We start from the raw sequence: 5,953 nt of genomic DNA on the forward strand, positions 1-5,953 counted from the left end.
GAGGAAAGAGGCAAGGGTGTATGTGTGTGTGTGTGTGGGGGGGTGTCTTTGTGCTGGCTGAGCCCGGAGGTGGGATATTAGATCCATCAGGCCTGAGGGTTACTCTTCCAGGCAAATCTGGGTGACTGTCTGGGCTGAGTAGATGGTGCGATATAAATATTCTGGCCCCGCTAGTTGTTCTCACTCTACTGTGGGGAAAACCCCAGCAGGGCTGTGATTCATACTATGTGTTTGACAGTGTGGCTGGAGAAGCAGCCTGGGCCTGGCCAAACAGGGAATCGTGGACATTGTTGGCAGCAGGAGCAGAGGGGAAGGGGCAGTCTCCTTCACACACAGCCTTTTACCCTGTCCCTCCAGCAAACAGCTGGGGACAGGGACTTGCTGGGGGTGGGGGTGGCGGTTGGGGGGAGCACTCAGAACCATGGGCTGATTGCTAAGGTGCTCTGTCCAGCTAGGGTGCTGGTGCTCCAGAGAGGAGAGGATGCATGGGGAGCAAAAGAGAGGTGAGGAGGTGAGTGAGGAGCGGAGGTGAGAGGGAGAAGGGGCCCGGGAGAATGAAAACCCAGCCTGTTGGTGGTTCCTTCTTTTTTTAAGAGCCACAAGCTGAGATCAAAGGTGATATTTTTACAGCAACTGAAATAGAAAACCACTGGGCGCACAGTGGGAGGTGAGCGGCCGGAACACAGGCCCCTTTATGCAGCCTGCGGCCACAGCAAGCACGCTGCCCTCTGCCGAGCCGCCCTGGGGCGTGGGGGACAGTGGGGGACAGTGTGGCCTCCGTCTTCCCAACTCAGCTTCCAGAAAGAAGTAAAGGGGATGAGCTACAGCCCTCGGTGTGGGGAGAGGAGAAGGCAGGCAGGGAAGGATGGTAGTGAGCCCCTGGGGTCCCACACCTCCTCCTAGACCCCTCTCACCATTCCTGCAGCGAGTGTCACAGTGACACCAGGCCCTGTTTCTTCCTCACAGAGCCCTGTGAGCCGGGATTACCGTCACCCCTGAGGTCCCCAGGAGAAAACCAAGGCTGCAGGGGAAAGAGGACTCGGTTAAGTCCCCCAGGGAGTTAGGAGCAAATTCAGGACTAGAACCCCAAGGCTCCTGGCCCTCCGCCCGGCCTGTTCTCTGTAACCGCTCGCTCACTCACGCCAGATCACTCGTGGAGCTGCTGCGCGGCGGGCCCAGCGCACTAGAGCCCCAGCGCAGGCTTTCACGGCGCGGCCGCTGGACCCGCAGCACCAGCCCCTCCTGGAAACACGCGAGAACTGCACACTCTCAGGCCCCAGCCCAGTGTTTAGCATTTGCACGAACCCTCCGGGTGATTCCGATTCACGCTAAGTTTGAGAGTCACTGTACTGCTGCCTCCGTTTCCACACCTGCACTTCAGGGACAATTCTAACGCCAGTCTCCCGGGACAGCCCACCGTGCGCTGGCACACACGCGGTGTGCACCCTATGCCAGCCGTCCTTCGGAGCCCTTTACAAATATTAACTCACTTAAGTTCAGCACTCCATGAGAGCGGAAGCGATCTTATCCCCATTTCGCGGGTGAGGGGATGGAGGCCAGAGAGGTGGAGTTACTTGCCGGGTCCCGCAGCTAGCAAGCGGCAGAGCCCTGGAATCTCAGGCTAACGGGTGGCCCAGAGACCATCTCCAGCAGCCGTCGGGCTCCCAGGGTGTGTTCCCGGCACAGCTGAGGACGCCACGAGGGCGCACGCTATTCCCTCACCTGCAGTCGAGAGGACGATCCACGTTTTGTAAATGTAAAATCTGCTGCGTCGTCAAGATGGAGGAGTGAGTTAGTGGCCAAGGTGGCCTCGGTTCCTGAAACCCCGGGGCAGCCCACAGGCCCTCGCCGTTCATGAGGCTTTAAATCCACAATATACACCATCTTGGTGTTCTGGAACGTCCCGGCCCACTGTAGGGAAAAGTGTGGGCTCCGGCAGAGGTGGGCTGGAGCCCCAGTTCGGCCGTTCGGGGGCTGTGTGACCTGGCACCTCCTCCTGGCCATCTGTCGGTGGATGGTGGCCGTCCCAGCCTGGCAGGGTGTCTGTGGCGGAGCCCACGGCCTTTGCCCCGGCGCAGAGCGTGCTGGGAGCCGGCCGTCCACACGCAGCTTGCCTGCTCTCCTCCACGTCCCTGGGGCCACCTCGGTGCGGAGACCAGCTCTGGGCCCGGAAAGGCTTTGAAAGAAGAAGAAGAAATAGTTCCCAAATGCTCAAAATGCCTCTGTCCTGCAGCCTCCCCGCCCATTTCCAGATCGTGAAATAGCCACCCTAGCCAGGGGCTCCTCCGGCACCTGCCGCATCCACGCGGGCGGGGAGTTAGCCCCCGGGAAGCCGTGTCCTGGGGGCGCCACCGCCTCGGCTCGGGCCTGCAATCAGCTGGAGCCGGAGTGGCCGCCTGCCGGGAGACATTCTGGCCCAGACATCTGAAGCTCGTTAGCGGCCTGCTCCTCGGGGGGCTGACCCTGCTCCGTGAGAATTATCCGAGACAGAGCCACAGAGGATGGAGCAAACGAAGACCAGGTGAGGTGTGGCTACAAAAGAGGGGGGGAGCGTAGTCCCCTAAGCGGCCTCTGGGGACCCCTGAAGAGCAGAGGAGGCTGGGAGAAAGCCCGGGGCCTGGGCCCAGCTCCAGCCCAGCCACCGGCTCCCTGGCTATGCAGACTGGAGACACAGGGTAGAAGGGGGGGTCCCTCTCCGTCCTTGGGCCTCAGTTTCCCTATGTGTGTTTTCATGGAAGGGCAAGCAAGGTACATGCCAGGTACCTTCCAGCCTGACAGTGTGAGGTCCCAGCCTGACCTGGAATCCTTGGCCTCTGGGTTTTAGCCCAGCGTTGACAAAAGGTGAGTGGTGGGTGGGGAGATAATTTGGGGACAGAGAGTCAATGATTCCTCCTTTGGGCCCACACATCAGAGGGGAGATGGCAGGGGAAGACCAGAAAGTGATATTACTGCATTTCAAAGCAGTCAGCGGGGTGCCCTCTCTGTGCACATAGGCGGCAGAGCTGGTGGGGGCCTCCTGGAGGTGGACCCCCACCGGGCAGATGGTGGGGTCAAGACACTCTTTAGAGTTTCCATTCCACCCTGCTGTCCAGATAGGCCATAGTTAACTTTCACCTAGCAGTTTTTATTAGCTCCTTATGCCAAGCACTGTTCTAAACACTGTACACATATTGAAAATAATTTAACCCTTTCAGTGGTAGCAGGTCCTGGGGGATAGATCAGCCTGGTGTCTGGCCGACACCCAGAGAGGTCAGACAGGCTGGCCCTAACCATGTCACTCAAGATCGATGCCTCCTCCCAACACTGGAACAGTCTCCCTTCCCAGGGACAGGAGTGTTCTTGTACCCTCCCCTAGTCTCCTTCCCTCCTGGCAGCCGAGTCTCTGTTACCCAATGGGCCCAAAATATGACCAAAGGGGCGAGGAAGACTAGTGCAGAGGGTTATTCACACAGGCCTTGGTGAAGCCTGATAACCATTTCCACTCTAGTAGAGAGGCCCTCTGTGGGGATCCGGATGAGTTTATCCCTCAGATACCAGCTCTTCCCTTCTGGGCAGCATTGGACATAGACACAGCCAGAGTGGCCTTCTCTGAACATTGGCTTTTCCCTGGACACCTCATTCCTGGGTTGCAGCATTCTTTTCTTTGGACAGGTGAACATCTCTGATGACCAGGTGAGAGAGCTGTGTCCTGAGCCAGGGAACCTTTTTGATTCCTTTACTTCTCATGGGGCAACCTCATTATTGCCTAGAGAGAGAAAGGCCTAGAGAGAGGTAAGTTCACACAGCCAGTCAGGACTGAGGCAACCCTGGATTTCCAGGCCATTTTCAATTAAATAGTTCATCACTTTAAAATATGAAAAATAAATTCTAGAAGTGCAGAAAATTAGAAAATACAAATAAGCCAAAGCAAAATAAATATACCTTTAGTTTATTTCTCTGAGAAACTTCCATTGCCCATTCCCATCCCTTCTCTCTCCCTGGGGCCTCAGCCACACTCCCCCAGCCCCAGCCATAATCAATACCTCACCTCCTTTTGCCAACAGCTATTCCCTGAGGAATAAGCCTTGACAGCAGATCCTGGAAGACAGCCTTAAACCGGAGACTGGGAAGGCCTGGCGTCTCTTCCGGAACAGCACAGCTTCCTCCCAAACGGAACTGTTTAAATGCAAGATATAGTAGGAAATATTCCCAGCTAGGAGTTCAGAGCCTGCAATCAACCCTGCCTGGTCTGTGGATCAACTGTGTGACCTTGGGCCAGTCCCTGCCCCCTTCCACTGAAAAGTGGAGACTTGAACTTGACCTGGTGGTTCTCTATAGCCTTCATCAGTTTGTTGGCTTCTTGTGGGCAAAGACCATGCCCTCTCCTTTTAAGTGATCCATAGAATTTAAAATCAGAGGACAGGGTTCCATCTCCCCATCACTCCCTGGCTGTGTGACAGTGTGCAGGGCACTCTGCACTCTGCTCCCCCATGGAGAGAGACACAGACCAGAGTGCTTGTCCTCTGTGTGTCTCAAGATTGTCACAGATCTCATGAGAGATAGGCCTTAAAGCCCTGTGGATGATACACAGAGAGATGCTCTACTGGGCTGTTACTCCGGGGGACCCCCTGCTTGCCCAGGGCCTGGCTCCATCCTGGCTCAGGGGGTTTGGCCCAGGCTTGTAGATGGAGCCTGTGCCTGCCCAAGGGCTCATGTAGCTCTGGCAAGAGGTGTGTGTGGACCCTGGGCCCGGCCCACCGTATGAAGTGTCAGTAACGTTGCCCAGAGGGCCTCGGGGCTCATGACATCATGGGCAGCAGTTTCCATGGTGGAGCTCACAGAGCTAAGGCCATTTTAAAAAATAGCACTGCCTTTTTCCTTTCTTTCTTTTTCCATTTTGGCTAAAGCATGGAATGTGAAAGCAGCTAAATCACTGCAGGAAGGGGTAGAGGCTGGGCTCAGAGACTGGCTCTGCTTTCTGGGGCCCTGAGAACAATGGCAAACCTGGGAGGTCTGGCCCTTGCTTCCTCGGGCCTATGTTGAGCTGACTCCAGCCTCCCCTGATGGGGGGAGGGGACCCTGATGCTCCCTGATGGGACCAAAGAGGTGGCAGTAATGGTGTGCCTCTGGTTCCCAGATGACCTTTCTGGACCTCGGCTTGCCACTTGTGATGGACTGCACATTCATGTCCACCCCTCTCCTGCCCCCCAAAATTCATACGTTTGGTCCCTACCCCCCAGTATGATGGTATTTGGGGTAGGGCCTTTGGGGAGTTAATTAGATGAGGTCATGAAGGTGGGGCTCCCACAATGAGATTGGTGTCTTTGTAAGAGGAAGAGAGACCAAGGCTCACTCTCTGTCTCTCTGTCTCCCTGCATGCACACAAAGAGGTCCCAGGATGGTGATCATCTGCAAGTTGGAACGTGGGCCCTCACCAAGAACCAATCTTATCATCTTGACCTTGGACTTCCCAGCATCCAGATCTGTGTTTTGTTATAGCAGCCTGAGCAGACAAAGCCACATATGAACAAGGGTAATATTCCCTCCCCTGATGATTGTTGATAAGCCCTCAGTGCCATTCTGGGCACAGGAGGGCTCTGAACTGTTAAGGGCATAGCTAGAGGTGGTACAGTCTCCTCTTAGCTGTTGGGCCCTTGCTAAACAGCACCTTCATGTCAGAATAAAATGCAACTATAGATAACTATTCATTCTGTCATGCATTCATTCAGTCAGTATTTATGAAATACCTCTAAAACAGGGGCTCATAGGAGCTGGGGTATAGCAGTGAGCAAAGCAAAAACCCCTGCCCTGACGGAGCCAAATTCTAGTAGGGAAGACAGGAACCAGAGGGAGAAGTGGAGGAAGGTATAGCGTGTCTGATGGGTGATGTGAGCGCTGTGGAGGGAAAATTCACCTGGAGCGAGGATCAGAGTGCCAGCAGGGAGACGCAGGGCCCTTCTGCACTTTTAAATAG

At 55.6% G+C, this 5,953-nt stretch overlaps 1 long non-coding RNA gene across 1 annotated transcript; it reads left to right on the top strand.

The window, feature by feature from the left end:
- The first annotated feature begins 55 nt into the window (after positions 1 to 55).
- LOC112642156 (uncharacterized) lies at positions 56 to 5,685 on the top strand. The gene is made up of 3 exons (XR_004807959.2): positions 56 to 2,521; positions 4,044 to 4,226; positions 5,368 to 5,685. It is a non-coding gene; the product is annotated as an uncharacterized LOC112642156 (long non-coding RNA).
- Positions 5,686 to 5,953: the final 268 nt, after the last annotated feature.

Source organism: Canis lupus, chromosome 21, assembly GCF_003254725.2.
Source record: "Canis lupus dingo isolate Sandy chromosome 21, ASM325472v2, whole genome shotgun sequence".
In the NCBI taxonomy this organism is placed as follows: domain Eukaryota; kingdom Metazoa; phylum Chordata; class Mammalia; order Carnivora; family Canidae; genus Canis; species Canis lupus.